Here is a 22,300-nt window from a genome sequence, read left to right on the forward strand (position 1 = left end):
ATCGGTCTGGTGTTTGATGCAGTGAAGCAGGGAGGCTGATGCTGACATGAGCTCCTGCCAGACCCAGAAAGGGCCGTCCTTGGGGGGCTCACACCCGGGGCCTCCCCTGCACGACTGGGCCCCAACCGGCTCCTCTGAGGCTGGGGCCTTGTGGCCACCGGCCCCCCCAGGTGGCGGGCTGCCCTCCAGCACTGGTGGAAGAAGACCCTAGAGCCCATGGGGACACCGACCCACCCTCCTGACAGCCAGGCTCAGGCTCTTAGATCTCCGGGCTGTGGCCTCGGCCAAGGGGCTGAGGTTCCTCCGCTGGGCGAGTGGTCGCTGAGCATTGGAAATACATGCAGTTTTTTAATGGGGTCACATGGTGTAAATGAATGGCGGCCATAGGGGTTTGCCCTGAGCAGGGCAGGTCCAGCGGCTCACCGTGGGTCACCCCCGCCCGCCCGGCTCTGGGGCAGCCCAGCGTCATCCCTGGGGGAGGAGGGCGGCTTCCAGCCGGGCTGGTTTTCGCCCACCTGTCCCTGCCTGCACCTGGGAACGGAGCGTGAATCGGGGCTGCTGCCCACGGGGACACCCAGAGGGCGGAGCACGTGGCAGGGCTCCCAGGCTACTCCCCCAACATCATACGTAATTACACACCCGGCGAGGGAGCAGACGCAGGGCAGACGATGACCCACAGGAGTCTCCCACTTCCCCTCCTGAACCTCTCTGGGCCTCCCTCCTGGAGCCAGACGTATAAAATCCCGCCAAGAAACAGTGTTTGGCTTGAGTGACCGGGGTTCCCAGGGCCCCCAAGAGCCACACAGCCCGGGAAGGGGAGAGAGAAGGAACACAGTGTGAACACAGTGGGGCCAAAGTCCTCCAAGCTTCCCACCCCCCCTCCCACACAGGCTCCCACCTGGGCACTTCACCAGACAAGGCAGCGAGACCGACGGGAACACAGGCGGCCGCTCGCTGGCCTCCTCGGCCTCTGTCTCCTTCTGCGAAATTAGGGAACCTTCTAGGGGTATCAGGAAGCTTCTCTGGAGCACCCTCTGCCAGCAGCCCTCCTGGCACCCTCGTGAGGGGGGTGCGCCCAGCCCTGCAGGGAGGGGACCCCCAGTGAAGGGGAGGAACCTGAGATGCATCTGGGGAGGAGGATGGGCCCGAAGGGGAAGGAGACCCATGCTGCAGCCGCCCGGGGTCACCTCCCACAGTTATGGAAGGACAGGCCCGCACACTCAGGCCTGCAGCCCCGGGCAAGCGTCAGGGCTGCACAGAGCTGAGCGGGAGGAAGACGACTGTACGGAAGAGACCTGGGCTGGATGGGAGCAGGCGGTATACCGGCTGGCACACAGCAGGGACTTCCCAGTGTGCGCCGGGGGCCCGGAGGGGGCAGTGACCTGGGGCCAGGTGAGCAGAGCTGGTGTGGGACCCGAGAACCTCAGGACCAGCCAACCTTCCCCGGAGCAAAGGGGTGACCAGCCTTCCCCGGGGCAAAGGGATGACCGGCCAGCCTTACCCGGGGCAAAGGGGTGACCGGCCAGCCTCCTTCGGGGCAAAGGGGTGACCGGCCAGCCTTCCCCAGGGCAAAGGGGTGACCGGCCAGTTGTCCCCGGGGCAAAGGGGTGACCGGCCAGCCTTCCCCAGGGCAAAGGGGTGACCGGCCAGTTGTCCCCGGGGCAAAGGAGTGACCAGCGAGCCTTCCCTGGAGCAAAGGGGTGAGCAGCCAGCCTTCCCCGGGGCAAAGGGGTGACCAGCCAGCCTTCCCCGGGGCAAAGGGGTGACCAGCCAGCCTTCCCCAGGGCAAAGGGGTGAGCAGCGAGCCTTCCCTGGAGCAAAGGGGTGACCGGCCAGTCGTCCCTGGAGCAAAGGGGTGACCAGCCAGCCTTCCCCAGGGCAAAGGGGTGAGCAGCCAGCCTTCCCCGGGGCAAAGGGGTGACCAGCCAGCCTTCCCCAGGGCAAAGGGGTGACCAGCGAGCCTTCCCTGGAGCAAAGGGGTGACCGGCCAGTCGTCCCTGGAGCAAAGGGGTGACCAGCCAGCCTTCCCCAGGGCAAAGGGGTGACCAGCCAGCCTTCCCCGGGGCAAAGGGGTGACCAGCCAGCCTTCCCCAGGGCAAAGGGGTGACCAGCGAGCCTTCCCTGGAGCAAAGGGGTGACCGGCCAGTCGTCCCTGGAGCAAAGGCAGCAGGAGTGTTTCCCAGGAGGACTCAGTCGAACCCGGCAGAGACCTAGCGCTCTGCAGGCTTGCTGTCGGCCGTGGGGGGCCTAGGTCAAAGGTGAGGAACTATTAGAAAGGATGACAACTCTTGGCTCCATGACTGTCCCCAACCCTCTGTCCAGATCCGTGTGGTTTGTACCCCGCATGGGGCTTTCAGGGCTTGTCTCCGCCTGGCTGACGCGAAAAAGCCAAGTCGCTGGGAGGCTCTGCCCCTGGGCAGCACCGGGAGCCAGCCGCGACCTTCGTGCCCCTACGGCAGACACGCCCAGCACCCCGGGCATTCGCGCATCGGGTCCCTCAGAGCGCCCGTTTCCTTCAGAGTGCAGTCCTGAAGCCTGGGCAGGGCGGGAGTGCCCGGGCCACAGGTGCGGGTGCTGGCCCTGGGCCCAGACCCGCGGTGCGGTTCCGCCGGCTCGCTCTCATCTCAGAGTAAGTGCCGCTGTCAGCCAGGAGCACTAGGGTACCGCCCTCCTCTCTGAGCCCTCCGCCCAGCCAGCACCAGCACCGCCATCCATCTACCTGTCTGTCCAGCCACCCAGCCATTCACCTGTCCACCCATCCAGCCATCCAGCCATCCACCCCCACCCACCCAGCCACCCAGCCACCCCTCTACCCATTCATCCATCCCTCTACCCACTCGTCCATCCCTCCACCCACTCGTCCATCCCTCCACCCACTCGTCCATCCCATCCCTCTACCCACTCGTCCATCCCTCTACCCACTCGTCCATCCCTCTATCCACTCGTCCATCCCTCCACCCACTCGTCCATCCCTCCACCCACTCGTCCATCCCTCCACCCACTCGTCCATCCCTCCACCCACTCGTCCATCCCTCCACCCACTCGTCCATCCCTCGACCCACTCGTCCATCCCTCGACCCACTCGTCCATCCCTCCACCCACTCGTCCATCCCTCCACCCACTCGTCCATCCCTCCACCCACTCGTCCATCCCTCCACCCACCCACCCACTCGTCCATCCCTCCACCCACTCGTCCATCCCTCCACCCACTCGTCCATCCCATCCCTCTACCCACTCGTCCATCCCTCCATCCACTCGTCCATCCCTCCACCCACTCGTCCATCCCTCCACCCACTCGTCCATCCCTCCACCCACTCGTCCATCCCTCCACCCACTCGTCCATCCCTCGACCCACTCGTCCATCCCTCCACCCACTCGTCCATCCCTCCACCCACTCGTCCATCCCTCCACCCACTCGTCCATCCCTCCACCCACTCGTCCATCCCTCGACCCACTCGTCCATCCCTCGACCCACTCGTCCATCCCTCCACCCACTCGTCCATCCCTCTACCCACTCGTCCATCCCTCCACCCACTCGTCCATCCCTCCACCCACTCGTCCATCCCTCCACCCACTCGTCCATCCCTCTATCCACTCGTCCATCCCTCTATCCATCCCTCTATCCACTCATCCATCCCTCTATCCACTCATCCATCCCTCTATCCACTCGTCCATCCCTCTATCCACCCCTCGATCCACTCTCCATCCTCTAGCCACTCGTCCACGCCTCTAGCCACTTCGTCCACCCCTCTATCCACTCGTCCCATCCCTCCCCCACGCGTCCTACCCTCCACCCACATCCCATCCTCCACCCCCTCGGCATCCCTCCACTCCACTCGTCCATCCTCCACAACACACCCCACGTCGTCCATCCCTCCACCCAGTCGTCCATGTCCCTCCACCCACTCGTACCATCCCTCCACCCACTCGTCCATCCCTCCACCCACTCGTCCATCCCTCCACCCACTCGTCCATCCCTCCACCCACTCGTCCATCCCTCCACCCACCCACCCACTCGTCCATCCCTCCACCCACTCGTCCATCCCTCCACCCACTCGTCCATCCCATCCCTCTACCCACTCGTCCATCCCTCTACCCACTCGTCCATCCCTCCATCCACTCGTCCATCCCTCCACCCACTCGTCCATCGTCCATCCCTCACCCACTCGTCCATCCCTCCACCCACTCGTCCATCCCTCCACCCACTCGTCCATCCCTCCACCCACTCGTCCATCCCTCCACCCACTCGTCCATCCCTCCACCCACTCGTCCATCCCTCCACCCACTCGTCCATCCCTCCACCCACTCGTCCATCCCTCGACCCACTCGTCCATCCCTCGACCCACTCGTCCATCCCTCCACCCACTCGTCCATCCCTCTACCCACTCGTCCATCCCTCCACCCACTCGTCCATCCCTCCACCCACTCGTCCATCCCTCCACCCACTCGTCCATCCCTCTATCCACTCGTCCATCCCTCTATCCATCCCTCTATCCACTCATCCATCCCTCTATCCACTCATCCATCCCTCTATCCACTCGTCCATCCCTCTATCCACCCCTCTATCCACTCATCCATCCCTCTATCCACTCGTCCACCCCTCTATCCACTCGTCCATCCCTCTATCCACTCGTCCATCCCTCTATCCACTCGTCCATCCCTCTATCCATCCCTCTATCCACTCATCCATCCCTCTATCCACTCATCCATCCCTCTATCCACCCCTCTATCCACTCATCCATCCCTCTATCCACTCGTCCACCCCTCTATCCACTCGTCCACCCCTCTATCCACTCGTCCATCCCTCCACCCACTCGTCCATCCCTCCACCCACTCGTCCATCCCTCTACCCACTCGTCCATCCCTCTATCCACTCGTCCATCCCTGTACCCACTCGTCCATCCCCCTACCCACTCGTCCATCCCTCTACCCACTCGTCCATCCCTCTACCCACTCGTCCATCCCTCTATCCACTCGTCCACCCCTCTATCCACTCGTCCACCCCTCTACCCACTCGTCCATCCCTCTATCCACTCGTCCATCCCTCTATCCACTCGTCCACCCCTCTACCCACTCGTCCACCCCTCTACCCACTCGTCCATCCCTCTATCCACTCGTCCATCCCTCTATCCACTCGTCCATCCCTCTACCCACTCGTCCACCCCTCCATCCACTCGTCCACCCCTCCATCTCGTCCACCCCTCCATCCACTCGTCCACCCCTCCATCCACTCGTCCACCCCTCCATCCACTTATTCATCCAGCCATCCACCCACCCATCCACCTGTCTGTCCATCTGTCCATCCACCCACTCATCTATAGATCTATCACTGACAAATCGTCTGGGTTACTGGGAGGCAGGAGCCCAAACAGGTTGCAAAGGGAGGAGAGATGTGCGTTTTCCTCGAAGTGACTCATGGATCAGACGACACACCAGGAGAGCACCAGAAGCAGGAGGGGAGGGGCCAGCATTCTCCCGTGGAACGTATTTGCATATATGCATTACCCATGGACACAGCGGGGTGGAGGGGCTCAATGGGGAAAAAGGGGGGTGTCTGTAATACTTTCAACAATAAAGACAAATTTTAAAATAAATAAACAAAAAGTCACCAGGGAAATAACCCAGCCTGTTACCCATCTCCAAATCTCAGGTTCAGGCTCACGTAGAAGCAAACACATCAGTGATTCTTTTGATTCTTTTTCTCAAGAAATAATTTATCTTAAAATAAGGATACTAACAGACATACCGGTATTAATAATAGCTTTTTGGGGCTGCGCATTTATGGAATTCCAAGCCCTTCTTAAGAACAGATGACATCACGTTTCTCATTTTGTCCTCTCAGCTCTGTGATGGGGTGAAGTGTTCTGGGTGGGTTCCGGGGCTCCGGAGCTGAGCCCCGGCCATGCATGTAAGTCCTGCTGCCCACATGGCCCTGCCTGGCACCTTAGTGTGTCTAGTGTTTGTACCACTCAGCTCAGCCATGAGACCTGGTTACCAGGTTGTTGCATTTAGCTGGCTGACCGTTCGAACGGTCCTCACCCCCAGAGCTCCATGAGGTCACATCGCCTCCTGAGTTCCACACGTAAAAAAGTGAATACTTCTTTTGTTAGTTTACCTTTTCATTATGTGTTTATTACGATGCAACAGAATTCTCTACTGTTTAAAGAATATTGTGATGTTCTTTAAAACTTTTCCTCGTTCATTATTGGGTGTTTTTATTTGAAACGTGAGCTTTCCGAAGGCCACGGTGATCCCTGTGCTAAGAGACGTAGATAACTAACATTTTCCGTTTTTAACATTACAAATGTTGGCACCACTTAGCATTTATTTCCCTATGAGTCATTTATATTTTGCTGGGACAATGGAATTGTTAGCTCCAGAAACACAGCTTTATTGTGCACATTCCTGCACAGTAGCAGGTCCTGCTGCAAGCTGGTCCGGTGTTTCCACGGCATCCAGGGTCTCGCGGAGCCGACCTGTCGGCATGGTCTCGTCCTCCTCCCCTGGACTCAGAGGACACACTCACAAGACTGACAGGGACCATTAGTGCAGTTACCCAGAGTGCTGCTTCTTTATGGTATTTTCTTATAAACTCAGCAGCTCCTACCGAAACAATTCAGCGTGGCAGTAAAACCCAGCGTTTCTCAGAAAACAGTCTATCGGAAGCCTATCTGTCTGTAGGAGGCAGAAGGGTCGGTTATGCATAATCTAGTGATTAGCGTGACCTAGCGATTAGCGTGACCTAGCGGTTAGCGTGACCCAGCGAGTGCACATGAGAATTTATGTTGTTATGAAATATCGCCACCAGTATAGCTGCTGTTTTGCTCTCTACCAACCACTACGGAGCATTCGATGTTGTCACCGAGCGTTCCTGGTGACAGCCTGTGACCGGATGGCTATATCTATCTCAATGTGGCCCAACTGAGTCGAACGGAATTCATGACTGCTGTCCAGGGCTGTCCTTTTAGACACAGAGATGGCTTTTCCACCCAACTAGAAGAGCAAGGAGTTGGTATGATCTTTGGTCCACCAGCAGCACCAAGTCCTAGGACAGAGCCTGGGACACCAAGTGCTGTGCAGTCGCCTGGCGTTTGCCTCCGCGCCAGGCCCAGGACCGGCATTCCCGGTGGTGGTGGGGGGGGGGTGCTGTGTTAGTCACCCAGCATGTCAGGTCGGCATTCTTAGCTCCTGGACCAACAAACCTCCTCGAGCATCTTTGCCCCGTCCCTGCCTTTGAATGCGCTGAGGATCCAACGGGAACGCGCACAGGGCGGGCCTGGCGCGTCGGAGCACCAAGCAGACACCAGCGTGATGAGCGCTCGGGCCAGAGGCCCGCAAGCCTTCGATTGCGCCCAGGCCCGTGCTCAGCGCCGCCCGCGTCCCCTCTGCTTTCACGGGGCAGGTGGGAGCGTTCTCGTCGGACCCCCTCCTCCCGCGTTTCTTCCTTGCCTGCTTTAGGGTCAACTGCAAACGTGGTTATCTCACTTTTCAAGGCCCACGTTCAGTCCACTGTTCCGCCTGAAGGTCGGACCATGCAATCTAAGTGTTTTCTTAAAATAAATGCTCAGTTTCTCCTGCTTCTGTGAACAAGGGTTCGCCTTCCACGCTGAGGAGGGCACGCGGAGGCGTCTGCCGCGAGGCCGGCGTCGGTTCATTCTGCAGTTTGCTGACTGATCTTGCCGGGGGGCCGCCGGACACCCCGTGACCTCACAGCTCCGGCATTTGTTGCTGTCCCTCTCGCTGTCTAAATATTTAGACGCACGGTCTCTGAGCCCTGCTGTTTCTTCTCCCGAGTGCTTAGTCCCAGCTCGGCCCACGAAGAGAGGAGGAGGAAGTTCTGTTTACGCTGAAATCTTTTTTGAGAAATACGGAGGCTAGAATTTTCTAAAACGGGAGGGATTCTTTACAGACGTGTGCAAGTTGTTACAACCAGCGGGGTTTGTTGAAGGCAAGCGGGGTGCTTGTCAGCCTTGGAGAATGTGTTAGGCCTGGAGACAGGGCATCTGGGCTGGATGTTGGAGCCTCACTCACCCCGACCTGTCTGGACGGTGTCAGCCGCTGCGGCAGCCGCAGACCCTGCGGACCTGGGGGTCGGAGCTGCCGTCCTGTGAGTGACCACCATCTCGGCCCACACCTGTGAGCCCCGGGCATCCTGCCGATTGCACACAGGCCCTGGGGTTCCACCAGGAATGACGGAGGAGGAGGGGTGGAGGAGGAGAGAGTCGCGTTTGGCCGTCACGACCTCCCCCTTGGACGCAAGGACAGTCAGGCACTGGTGTTGGCACCTCAGGGAGAGGGGAGGGCGTTTCTGGGGACATGGAAATGGACAACATTTAGCTTCAGGACAAAAATCGAAAAGTATGCACCCCGAAATAAATGCAGGTGAACTAGGTCAGCAGCTATGAAATCGCCCTTTATGTGCTCACCGTCTGCAGTGACGGCTTCACGGCAGATCTGGCTGAAATCTGCGTCTCGGAAACCTTAGTTAGACCACAGTCACAGACTGCTAACGGCCCCGCTGGCCCGTCTCGGGCCACTGGCCCAGCCACGCGGTGCCCCCCAAGTCCGCCTCCTTCCAGGTAAGCTCTCCCCGCAGCTTCACCTCAGACGCTGGCGGCGAAGCCTGGTGCTTCGGGCCAGGAACCGGCCACACGGCAGCCCAGCCCTGCGTGGACAGGCCCTCATCTCCGAGGGCACAGGTGCGGGCACAGGCGCAGGCTGGGGGCCCTGGCTCTCGGTGCACACCTGTGTGACCCATCTGTGTGACCCTGCGGGAGCCAGGCAGCCGTCCCCGGTTCTGCTGGGAACGGCGTCAGGTCCACTCCCCAGCCTCGTGTCCAGCAGCTCTGAAGGAGGTCGCGCTCACAATGGACTGGGCTGGGTTTCCTTCCACAGGGTGGCTCATCCGCTCCCTGCGTCTGGGTGGGCATGACGTGTGCTCACGGCGCTGCCGAGGGTGGCAGACGGCCCCTCCCACGTCAGCACTGCAGGGTGGCTGCCGTCCTTGTCCCCGAGCTGCTGGGCAGCAGATCCTCAGTCCTCCTGTGGAACCACGCCCACTCCCACTCCACTCTGTCCCAGGACCGCGACAGCAGTCGCCCGGCCCAGCTGGAGGGCCCCGCAGCCGGGCGGTGCTCACTCCCCCTCCCCCACTTCTCTGTCCCCTCCGTCCAGGCCCCTGGCTCCCAGCCCTTCCTGCCTGCTCCAGAGACTCCTCCCTGCCAAGGCCACGCCAGACTCCCCCGCCAGGTCGCTCCAGGGCCCAGCAGCACAGAGGCTGGTAATTACTGGCCACACCGACTGGTCCCCAACTCGTCTGTCTGGTTCTAGACCTGCCGCAGCGTCTTGTTCCAGCACACAGAGGACGCCAGCCTCTTCACATCGCCTCAGACCCTCCCCGCCCCCACCGTCCCACCCCTCGACCTCGCCCCGACCCTCCTCCCTGTCCCCACACCACGCGTTCTCGCTTCCCGCCAAGTTTCTCCGCAGCCCCGCCCGCCATTCCTGGGACGCCCTGGGCCTCGCCCGTGGCCGGGGGTGCGGTGCCCCATTTACAGGTTGAGACGCAAACTCAGAGCAGGCGCGCAGCTTCCCAGGACCGGCGGCTGGAGCGAGGCCGCTGCAGGATGCAGGTGGCCCCGTCTGTACTCCGTACCCCGAGTCCTCCCTTTCTTCCAACCTGGAGGGTTCTGGGGAACGGGTGCTGCTTGACTTGAAGGTCTGGCAAACCAAGTTCGTGGAGGGAAACGAGCAACCCGGCCCTTGCTCAGTCCAGCCCCGCGCCCCCACCACGGACAGGACAGGGCGGGACCCGCAGGGAGGACCCCGGGAGAGCTTCGGATCCACGCAGGCCCCAGACCCGGCAGGCTGCAGAAAAGGCACATTTGACAGAGCGCACTGGTGGAACCGGACGCAATGGAGAGGACAATTCAGAGTAAAAACTGGTGACAGTTGAGTTACAAAGGTCAGCCTCCGTCCTGTACATACCTCCCACTTCAGCCCCGTGGCCTCCTGGAAGCCCACTGTCCTCCCTGCTGACCTCTGGCATGGGTCTCCACACTCACCCACTTCTAACCTGGCGCTGCTTCCCAGGACACCCCAGGCCACCCCAGGCCACCCCAGGCCACCCCAGGCCACCCCAGGTCACCCCAGGCCACCCCAGGCCACCCCAGGTCACCCCAGGCCACCCCAGGCCACCCCGGCCACTGTAGCTGCTCTCGGGAAGCCCTCTGGACCTCCAGCCTGGAAGAGGGGCGTCCCCACACAGCTCCAGGCGCCTCGCCCAGACCCAGCCCAGGAGGACCGCAGAGACTCTGGTCACTGTGTCTCTGGAGCAGCCGCCCCTTTACCCACGGCTGTGTCAGAAAGTAAACCTTGACACAAACACACGAATGCAAACCACTCAAACCCCAAAAGTGCATTCCTGCTTGGTTCACTAATAGTCAAGACACGGCTCCATGTCCAGGGGCTACATAACCCGTCCATTGGACCAGACGAGCCCTGACTTACAAGATGTAAGGCAGAACCAGTCCAGAGGTCAAACACCAGGAAGAAGGCCTAAATGACTGGGGAAATCTGTCCTGTGCTGTCCCTTCCCCAGAACAGTCACATCTTGGCCAGAATACAGCCAGCCATCCACGTCCGCCAAGGGACGTCTGGTTGGCTCGGGGACGTCTGGTTGGCTCTAGGATGTCTGGGTGGCTCAAGTTCGCCTGGCTGGCTCGGGGACGTCTGGTTGGCTTGGGGACGTCTGGCTGGCTTGGGGACATGGACCTGCCTGGCATCAGCAGGCTCTTTCCAGTCACCCCCTCTGCACCTCGCTGGGCACTGAAGGTTGGCAATGCCGCCTTCAGGATACACCTCCCTGTTTGTTTTCTGTAATAAAGCCGATGGCGGCCGTGTGGGCCGAGCGCTCGGATGCAGGCGTGGGAAGGAACAGCCCCCTCTCTCCACGCCCCTTGCTGCCGACGCTGTTCATCACCTACTTACTTCAGTCCCGTGTCCCCCTGAGTTCAGGATCACCTGTCTCCCAGCTGACAGCCACCTCACCCCGCCCTTTGCCATGGTTTCGGAGGAGAAGGAAAGACCCTACTTGTGGGTGAATCTTCAAAACACGGCCGATGCGACAGGTAGGGAAACTGAGCCTGGGAGGAGGGGAGACAGCCATCCAGTGAAGGAGCTGGCATTGCAGCTGACCCCAAGTCTGTGCTCTGCATGATCGCCCTGTCCCGGTGCTGCCCACACCTTCCCATGGAAATGACGGGCTGGCCGCAACCGGCCTTCCATGTCCCCTCGCAGGGGACACCCGCTAGCTGGCACCTCACTTTGAGCGGGGGGCACTGTGCCCTTTCCAATGCCCTTGTGGTCTGTCCTCTGAGACGTTCCCACAACTTCAGTTATACAACTGATTCCAAACGTTTACCTTTGTGATTCCGTTTTCATGAGTCAAGATCCCCGAGAAAGAGAGAGAGAGATTTTAAGGAGCTGGACCTGAGGGCCGCAGGTCCAAAGTCCATAGGGTGGGTGTGCAGGCCAGACGCTCAGGTAAGAGCTGAGGTCTCAGCCCTGAATCTGAAGACCATCCGGAAGCAAATTCCTTCTTCTCCAGGACACCTCAGTCTTTGCTCTTCAGCTCTCGTCCGCTGGGACGCCCATGGCTCTATGCGAAGCCACCGATTTACAGGTTCCTCAGCACACCAGCAGCAGCTGGACAGGTGTCTGAACAAACACCTGGTCACCACGGCCTCGCCAAGTGGACACACAGTTTACCAGCACACGTTTCAGACGTAGGTGTGTGTTACTCTCCCTCCCTCGGGGCAGCCACCTGCCAGTCTCATCGCGGACGTCGCAACGGGTCTCACCCACGGTCCTTCCTCTCAGCCGCGTGGGCGCAGGGCCCATTGACACGCTGAACAAGGACTGAGCACCCCAGAGAACCGCTTACGTGGATTATTTCTTTTTTTTTTTTTTATCCTCAACCGAGGATATTTTTCCATTTTTTGTACAGATAGAGTGGGAGGGAGAGAGAGGAAGGGGGAGAGAGAGAGAAACATCAACGTGAAGGGACACATCGAGTGGCTGCCACCCGCACGACCAACCAGGGCCGGGGACAAACTGCAACCGAAGTATGTGCCCTTAGCGGGAACCGAACCCGGGTCTCTCAGGACCGCAGGCCGACGCTCTAACCGCTGAGCCAAACTGGCCAGGGCTACGTGGATTATTTCTATCAACACTTACTGTATGAAAAATTAAAACAGATTTTGCAAAACAGCAATTAACCATAATGAACCCATTTCTTAGTCACATAAATAACGTATCTTGATGAGAAATCGCCGTGGTTTCCAAAACAAGGAAAATGGATGAGTAAACTATACAAAAGCACAAAGCATTCGGTCTTTGCAATATGTTGTTTAGGGTGAATCCAGAAATGAATATTTAATAGCCATTGCAGGTATTTATGGATATTCTTCTTCGAGAATATGCCAAAACCAGACAGGTGTGAATTTCTTCTCTAAGACTAATTGCAACGTGGAATGTGGAAGCATCCCCATGAGCTGGTCCACGCTAACGTTAAATGCCTGGCGTGGAACTGGACCATAAGTTAATGCATTGATATCCTCTGTCCAGGCAAGGGCTGTTTTCTCCTGAAGGGAAGAGAAGAACCAATCTTTCAAAAATCTCATTTTTGGACACATTTTGTAAATTCAAAAGGATTTGAAATATTTGATATTTCAAATCAAATAAAAGCTACCGGTACCCAATTCAACGTCACCTATGTTTTCTTTTTACACACCAGGGAGTGTTCTGCCCTTTTAAAAAGAAGTAGTTCATTTAAATCTCTGTCTTACATTTCCTTGGGAAGCATCGTGAAGAGAACGCTTCAGACATTCATGTGTTTCCTAATGTGGATGCTGGTTCTGAAAATTAAACTTACCATTTAAAAATAGTTTGATGGAAAATTAGAGTTCATTCCATAAGACTTCTGGAAGTTTACATAAAATCTGATCATGAAATTCAGCTTCTGTAATGACATAGACATGATGAAAACTGAGAATGTTTTCAGACCAGATCTGAGATGAGACCTCTACCCAAGCATTCTCTTAATTTTGTTTTTTAATGTGTGCATTGCTATTCTTTTTATTTCCTTTATTGATTTGAGAGAGAAGAAGGGAGAGGGAGAGATAGAAACATTGGTGAGAGAGAACACCGATTGGTCGCCTCCTGCATGCCCCCCAAGGGGGATCAGGCCCACAACCTGGGCACGTGCCCTGACCGGGAATTGAACCGGGGACCTCTTGGTGCAGGGTCGACGCTCAACCACTGAGCCGCACCGGCCAGACCACTCTCTTGATTTTTCTGCATCACGATCGTCTCCCAGTGGGTGGGCCTCCTCTCCACACTCTCGCTTGCTCTTCCTCTTGGAGCTGGGTTTTGTGGGTCAGGGCATCCGTGTGGCGCCCACGGACCCACCTCCCTCGGTTTGCACCCGGGGCACAGAGCCTCCGCCGGGCCCTCCCTCCAGCCATGGACTTGCCAGCTTCTGAAATTATTCTAGTCAGTGTTTTTAACGCTTCATCTCTGAATGTTAAAAATATTCATTTGAATTTAGTTTTCAAATAAGTAGTTCAAATAAGCTGCCATGCCAACTCCCCTGTAGGGGACCGTGTTGCTGGCTGATGCAGGGACAACCTGGCAGGGTCCCCAGCAAAGCTCACCCATTCAGGGGCGCACAAGCCGAATCGTTCCGTCTACCGAAGGAACGAGAGAGAGAAAGCCCTCGCATCCCTTGATAACAAAGGATACTTTGAGGTGGCTTTTTCAGGGGACCACCTCAGTGCCACTATCTGCAATGACTTCACCCATGGGGGTGGGGGCGGGGCTGACGCCTCTCCCATCAGCAGGGTCTCCATCGTCGCCCACCCGTGGGCGTGTTCCGGGGAAGGTCAGGGTGTGAGGGCAGAGACGGCGTGACTGCCTCCACCTCGAGGAGTTCCAGCCAGCAGCCCCAACGAGCCCCGAGACGTAGCCTGCATTTCCGTGAGCCTGCCACTCAGACGTCACCCCCCACGCTGCCAACTTTAAAGGAGGTAGGCTGGCTGCAAGGTACTGGCCTGCCCTCAGCGCTGATGCCCGCCCTGGGCACGTTACCGCCCCTGAAGCGAACCCAAGGTCTAGGCTGTGCTCTTCCAAAAACCAAAACGGAACTGCACTCCGTCCGTCTGCCCAAATCACGTCAGCTACTAAAAGAACATCTCAGGAAAACATCCTCTTACTAATAACTTTGAAGAGATTGTAGTACGTACATGTATTACACAGCAACTAGACCCTATCCATAACTAAATCACATAACTATAAATGTATAATAATTATACATAATAATATATAATAATATTTTATATACAAATAATAACTATAAGGAGTCTGATGTAAGCAAAACCGTCAGTGGGTGTTTACGTGGTTGGTCTTTTGTTGGAGAAGAGCCATCTTTTCCACACACAAACACAAAACAGGGACACATCTGATGCTTAAACGTGTAAACTCTCTAGATGCCGAACTCTCAATTAATAAAACGAAAAGCAAATAAAAAATTGGAAGAAAACATTTGCATGGTGCATTAAAAAGAGCATTGATATTTCCAACATATTGGAATATTTTAAAAATCAGTAAGTAAAAGATAACCCCCGTGGGGGACATGGAGAAAAGGCATTTACTGAAATTCATGAAAGAAATATAAGAAACGTATTGAATGATATTTAACTGCTCTGGAATTCAGAAACTATCTCCAGACAACGAGAGGTCCGGTGGTCATGGAAGAGTCGCACCTGTGTGTTTTCTGTCTCGCGTGGGTCAGGCCTTTTCCGTGGTGGCCCTGACAGCAGACTCTCTCAAGTCTCGGTGGAGGGAATGGAAGTTTATGCAACTTTCCGAGAGGTTTTGGCCATATTTACCAAGAAACGTAACGTCAACTGCTGCGGCCCATTCGCCCAGGCCTGAGGCTGGAAGGAGGATTCGGAAGCGCAGTTTCGCACAGGAGGAGACGTGCAGAGCGAGCGGCAGACATGAAGCAGCCAAACACGCGAGAATCGGGGGAGGAAACTGGTCTTTCCCATCCGGCAGAAAACGATCCGGCCATTTAAACAGACGGACTTTGGCCCTGGCCGGTTTGGCTCAGCGGTTAGAGCGTCGGCCTGCGGTCCGGAGAGACCCGGGTTCGGTTCCCGCTAAGGGCATGTGCCTCGGTTGCAGTTTGTCCCCAGCCCTGGTTGGTCGTGCGGGTGGCAGCCACTTGATGTGTCCCTTTCACTTCGATGTTTTTCTCTCTCTCTCTGTTCCTCTCTCTCCCTCCCACTCTACCTGAACAAAAAATGGAAAAATGTCCTCGGGTGAGGATAAAAAAATAAATAAACAAACCAAATCCACGGACGGTTTTGTCCCTAGATGATGGAATCGATTAGAAATTTTGTTTTGGCTTAACACATTGTTTTTCCAAATTCCCAATAACAGGGATTTAGTACCCTTATCATTTGAAAAGGGGGGCTGTTTATTTATTTACTTATTTTTTAATCCTCACTCGAAGATATTTTCCCATTGTCTTCAGCAAGAGTGGGAGGGAGAGAGAGAAACATTGATTTGAGAGAGACATATCGACGGGTTGCCTCCCGCACAACCCTGACCAGGGCCAGGGACTGGACCGCAACCAAGGTGTGTGCCCTTGACCGGAATCAAACCCGCTACTCTCCAGTCTGGGGGCCGAGGCTCTAACCACTGAGCCAAGCCGGCCAGGGCAAAAGGGGGGCTATTTTTAAATGTAAAATCAAGTATTTAATGTGGAATGAGATGTGCTGATAATATTATTTTTCTTTATTTTAGATTCCATTTCTTAAATCAAATTGTCTTTAGATAATGTATCTACTGCCCAAGCACAGTCATTTATAGCACACAGAGACCATAAAACCCCTTGCACTTTCATGGACGCTTTTCATCATCTTTTAAAATTGATAAATACTTTCCAAGTGAAAGTTGAAAGTTAAATTCAATGTCCAATGTTTTCCTTACAGACTTAACATATCTTTCAGGTAATAAACACTGACTTATCTTTTTAACTTAAGAATTATGTGTTTGCTGAAAAAAAAAGTTTAAACAGGAAAAGGCAGTTAACTAATTCATAATTTCTCCTCTTCGAAATGCCTCCTCAGGGTGCAAACAACCACCCGTGCCTGGTGTCCAGACCACGAGCTTATTTATTGGGTGGTAGTAATCACTTATAATCAAGTTACAATTGTTTTAAAATAACAATTGTGTTCTCTTTCTATCCAAACCTAAGCTATCATTTAAGACACGAAGACCACCCCGGAAGTCCAGCCGCTGTGATCTGTCCTCTGCACCTGACCGTGCGTGTCTCGTCCGCGTGGATTCCTGCGGCCTGTCCGGCCTCTTCGCCGGGTGCTTGGCTATGCCGAGAGCCCAGGGGCGAAGCCGCAAGTCCTCCCAGTGGCTGGAGCTCAGGAAGCCTGGGGCTGGCATCCGATGGACTTGCAGGGTGGACTGTGAAGCTTACGACCCCGAAGTTCCCCAGACTCTAAGTGTCCTCCCCTCTGGGTGCACAGGTTTAACATTAGGGGAACAGGTCCTCGGAGGGGTTGGGTCAAAGCAGAGTGGTCAGCGGCCAGCGTGGGAAACGCTGCCCTGGGCAGCACGTGCTCAGAGCCGTGGGCATTTTGGGTGGCTTGAGCTTGGGGGACACTGTCTTCTCCTGACAGCGCCGCAGCCAGCTCTGACCAGCGAGTGCCTGTCCCTGTGTGCACAGGCCTCTGCTGTCCGCCCAGCGCTGGTCTGCCCCCCACCCTGCTTCCCTCACGGTGTGTCCAGCTCTGACCAGCGAGTGCCTGTCCCTGCGCGCACAGGCCTCTGCTGTCCGCCCGACGCTGGTCTGCCCCCCACCCTGCTTCCCTCACGGTGTGTCCAGCTCTGACCAGCGAGTGCCTGTCCCTGTGCACACAGGTCTCTGCTGTCCGCCCGACGCTGGTCTGCCCCCCACCCTGCTTCCCTCACGGTGTGTCCAGCTCTGACCAGCGAGTGCCTGTCCCTGTGTGCACAGGCCTCTGCTGTCCGCCCAGCGCTGGTCTGCCCCCCACCCTGCTTCCCTCACGGTGTGTCCAGCTCTGACCAGCGAGTGCCTGTCCCTGCGCGCACAGGCCTCTGCTGTCCGCCCGACGCTGGTCTGCCCCCCACCCTGCTTCCCTCACGGTGTGTCCAGCTCTGACCAGCGAGTGCCTGTCCCTGTGCACACAGGTCTCTGCTGTCCGCCCGACGCTGGTCTGCCCCCCCCCCACCCTGCTTCCCTCACAGTGTGTCCAGCTCTGACCAGCGAGTGCCTGTCCCTGTGCGCACAGGCCTCTGCTGTCCGCCCAGCGCTGGTCTGCCCCCCACCCTGCTTCCCTCACGGTGTGTCCAGGTCTGACCAGCGAGTGTCTGTCCCTGTGCGCACAGGCCTCTGCTGTCCGCCCAGCGGTGGTCTGCCCCCCACCCCGCTTCCCTCACAGTGTGTCCAGCTCTGACCAGCGAGTGCCTGTCCCTGTGTGCACAGGCCTCTGCTGTCCGCCCGACGCTGGTCTGCCCCCCCCCCACCCTGCTTCCCTCACAGTGTGTCCAGCTCTGACCAGCGAGTGCCTGTCCCTGTGCGCACAGGCCTCTGCTGTCCGCCCAGCGCTGGTCTGCCCCCCACCCTGCTTCCCTCACAGTGTGTCCAGCTCTGACCAGCGAGTGCCTGTCCCTGTGCGCACAGGCCTCTGCTGTCCGCCCAGCACTGGTCTGCCCCCCACCCTGCTTCCCTCACAGTGTGTCCAGCTCTGACCAGCGAGTGCCTGTCCCTGTGTGCACAGGCCTCTGCTGTCCGCCCAGCGCTGGTCTGCCCCCCACCCTGCTTCCCTCACGGTGTGTCCAGCTCTGACCAGCGAGTGCCTGTCCCTGCGCGCACAGGCCTCTGCTGTCCGCCCGACGCTGGTCTGCCCCCCACCCTGCTTCCCTCACGGTGTGTCCAGCTCTGACCAGCGAGTGCCTGTCCCTGTGCACACAGGTCTCTGCTGTCCGCCCGACGCTGGTCTGTCCCCCCCACCCTGCTTCCCTCACAGTGTGTCTAAGGCCCAGTCTGCCAGGCCCCTGACCCAGACCCAGTGGCTCTCCCTGAGCTCCGCTGGGTTAGGGTAGTAACATCGTCGTATTCCTGATGTTAATTAACTGGTGTCTTCTCAGCGAAACAGAAAACAGGGCAGACGCTGTAATCTGCCCCTGATCCTCCCTGTCCTATGGACCGCTGGGACGATTTTACTTGTGTTTCTCTGCAGACACCCCGTCTCCATGGTGTCCCCTCCTTCTACACGGGCGTCTTGGGGGCCTGTCTCCATTCATCTGGCACCTCTTCCAGAGTAGCTGGAGCGACGTGGCCATCAGCAGTGTTTAATGGCGGGTCCCTCAGGTGGCCTTTAACATGTCTGTTGATAATTTTCCCCTTTACGTGAAAATTTAGTTCCATGGTTTCCTTTCTCAACTTGTAAAACGACGTGCTTTGAAGGAGGACATCAATCGGAACGCCGGAGACTCGCCGCTCGGACCTTTGGCACCTGTCCTGTCAATCAGTCTTCCAGCCTCACCTCCCAGGAAAGAGGCAGGTGGTGGCCAAGGTCTCCTGGCGCTAAGTCACAGAGACAGGGTCGGAGCCAGGACTCAGGCCCCAGCTCCTGCTGCCGTTACCCGCGACATCTGAGGCGTAGCTCCTGAAATGTGCTGCACTTAGCTTTTCAGTCTTATCCTCTCTGATTTCTCACTCATTGTACAAGTGCAAGGTGGGTACCATTGCCGAGGTCACGCTATGGACGCGCGGAGGCCCGGTGTGGAGACTGTGGCCGGGGAGGACTCCCTCCCGAAGTGAATCCCACGCGAGTCTCAGCACCTCCCCCGCAGGGAAGAGGGCCCCAGGGGGAGGGACGGGGGTGGGGCATTCTGGTCCCCAGGGGACCCGTGTGCTGTCCTGAATGTTTCCCAGAGGACCGCCTGATGGCCACAGACATCGGTGGGGGCCCTTCCGTGCAGTTGATGGCCAGGGCAGACCAGAGATTTCGGGGCTCCCTTCTGGAATCCCGGGTGGGAACAGGCGCTGGAAGGTTAGGGCCAAGGGAGGAGGAGGAGGAGCTGGGTGCAGAGTCGGAAGGTGTGGCTCGGGCCGCTTCCTTCCTCAGCGCGTAGCACCTGCAGGGCGCGGGAGACATCTCATCCTCCGTGGAGTGAGTGGCTCTCAGGCCATCGCCGGGCACCCTTTCTTGTCCACAAAGTGGCCGACTCACCCAGGCAGCGGTCGTGATGGTGCAAACGGCTTGATTTACAGACACCTGTCTTTCCCCTAATTATCGACTTCCACACACAGTGAACCCAAATTACAATCCACCCTCGTTCAGTGAGAATTAAAGCAGTGAGGCCCATCAATTTCATGAACTCTGAACTGCAAAATATTTAAGAGAAATGTAATGTTGTTGCTTTTAAATTCCGTAGTGTGAAGATGTAAGTGAATGAAAGTAAAATGACTTAGATAAAAGACTTGTATGTTTATTTCCTAAGTTGACCAATCTAAATTTTATTTATTTTTTAATCCTCGCTGGAGGATATCTTTCCATTTTTCTTCAGATAGAGGGAGAGAGAGGGAGGGAGAGAGAGAGAGAAACATCGATGTGAGAGGGACACATCGACTGGTTGCTCCTGTATGAGCCTGACCAGGGCCAGGGATGAACTGTAACCAGGGTACGTGCCCTTGACCGGAATCGAACCTGGGACTCACTGGTCGGAGGACCGACGCTCTAACCGCTGAGCCAAAGCAGCCAGGGCGGCCCATCCAAACTCTAAACCATCCTAACAATGAAACAGCTGAACCTGGGCGCTGAAGACACCCAGCGAGGCGTCTCTGCGCTATTTTGTTTGTCGTTTGTTTTTGACGTTTTAGTCTTGTCTCTCCACTAAGATATCGATCCTGCAAAGCCAGAAACTGTGCCTGTATCTGTGAGAGGCCCTCGAACTACCTACGAAGTGATGCAGAAGTTTTCGCTCAGTATTGCTACAGACCGAGTTGTGTGAACTGTGTGCCCCCAAATTCATTTGTTGAGGCCCCAGGAGGTCCCAATACCACTGTGTTTGGAGATAGTTAGGACTAAGTGAGGTCACAAAGGTGGGCCCCTGAGATGATGGGATGGGGGTCAGTGTCCCCCTAAGAAGAGACACTGGAGCCCTCTCTGTCTCAGGACTGGGAACGGTATAGCAAACATATCTGTCAGATACATTGTCTTTTTTTTTAATCCTCACCCGAGGACATTTTTCCATTTTTTGTTCAGATAGAGTAGGAGGGAGAGAGAGGAAGAGAGAGAGAGAAACATTGACGTGAAAGGAACACATCGAGTGGCTGCCACCCGCACGACCAACCGGGGCCGGGGACAAACTGCAACCGAGTTACGTGCCCTTAGCGGAAACCGAACCCGGGTCTCTCTGGGCCGCAGGCTGATGCTCTAACCGCTGAGCCAAACCGGCCAGGGCTGATGCATTGTCTTTTAACCCTTTGAAAGCAAGCCCCTCCGAAAGGACTTGAGCCACCACCTCCGGCTCTGGTCAATGGTGACACCACATCGGCCCCGACACAAGTCAAGCTGAAGATAACGCACCCAGAGCCCCCTGCGGACGGGACCATGTCCCTCCTGCTCACCCGTGTCCAGGCCTGTGGCCGCCCAAAGGTGCTCCGTGAGTTTGCAGGTCCAGTGGCAACTTGCTCACGGAAGTGGGGCAGAGCGGACTGCCCTTCTGTCGGGCCTTAGGTGAGGCCACCCCTCGCGGAAGGCTGGTGGACGGTGGTGGACACCGTCAGAGATTTGTTCTCTTCTGACCGTTTGAATCCACCAACACAGGCTCTGCTTTCAACAAACGGTGTCTCAGCGACCGGCCCGGGGACTTCCCAGCAGCCTGGAGCCGAGCTGCCCAGCAGGTGCGGCCAGGACAGCCCTGCCGCGTGGGAGTGGGCAGCCAGGTGTGGGTCAGAGGGCAGCGTGCGGCAGAGGTGGCCCTGAGGCCTTCGAGCTTCATGTGAGGATGAGGTTGACCTTGCTCCTGAGCGAGTACTTTTATTTATTTATTTATTTATTTATTTATCCTCACTCAAGGACATTTTTTCCCCCTATTTATCTTCAGATAGAGTAGGAGGGAGGGGAAGAGAGAGAGAGGTAGAAACATCGATGTGAGTGAGACACATCGACTGGCTGCCCCCTGCACGACCCCAACCATGGCCGGGGACGAACTGCAACTGGGGTACATGCCCTTGACCGGAATCGAACCTGCAACTCATTGGTCTGTGGGCCAACACGCTAACCACTGAGCAAAACTGGCCAGGATGCAGCTGGAATATTTTAAAACATAGCATTGAAAGCAGGCCTATAAGAAAAATTTAAAAAAAAATTTTTTTTTTTAATTCTCACCCAAGCGTATTTTCTTTTCCATTTATCTTCCGGGGGGGGGGGGTGTGAGGCGGGGGGTGAGGCGGCGTAGAGAGAGAGAGAGAAACATAGATGTGAGAGGGACACATCGACTGGCCGCCTTCCGGAAGACCCTGACCAGGGCCAGGGATGGAACCTCAACCGAGGTACATGCCCTTGACTGGAATCGAACCCAAGACTCTGGTCCACGGGCCGATGCTCCAACCGCTGAGCCAAACCAGCCAGGGCGACGAATAAAACTTTACAGCTGGCTACAGTTTTTAAGAAAATCTTCTTTTAAGTGTGGTCTGCAAATGACATTTCTGCAGTGGTTTGGGCTGGTCTACTTCTAAAGCTGATCTGTGGCCTGACCTATCGACCTGTCCCCGCCTTTGTCCCTGTCAGGGCAGGCGCCCTAGTGAGTCACCCTGTCATCCACCCTCGGTTGTGGCTCTCGGGGCCCGTGGGCCTGGCTGTTGTTAACCAGCACCTGGGACCCCCTCAGCAGAGACAATGAGCTCAGCCCCCACAGACGCCAGGACACAACAGGAAGCGGGCGGTGCCCCCGGCGCTGGTGCTTTGCACCATGTGCGTTTTATTGCCTCCGCCAAGGAGGCCCAAAGTGCTGTCTGATAAGAACAATCTGAAGTCCTCTGACTCTCAGCGTCTTCGCTTCTCGGAGGAGCGGTGTCGTGTGGTTTCGGTTCAAATTCCAAAGAGCTGACTAGGGCTGGGCGGCGTCAGAAGCCAGCAGACTTTCCCGGCAGCCGGGCAGAGAGTGCTCTGGCCCCTCACCTGCC

This window comes from Molossus molossus, unplaced genomic scaffold (genome assembly GCF_014108415.1).
Source record: "Molossus molossus isolate mMolMol1 unplaced genomic scaffold, mMolMol1.p scaffold_m16_p_8, whole genome shotgun sequence".
In the NCBI taxonomy this organism is placed as follows: Eukaryota; Metazoa; Chordata; class Mammalia; order Chiroptera; family Molossidae; genus Molossus; species Molossus molossus.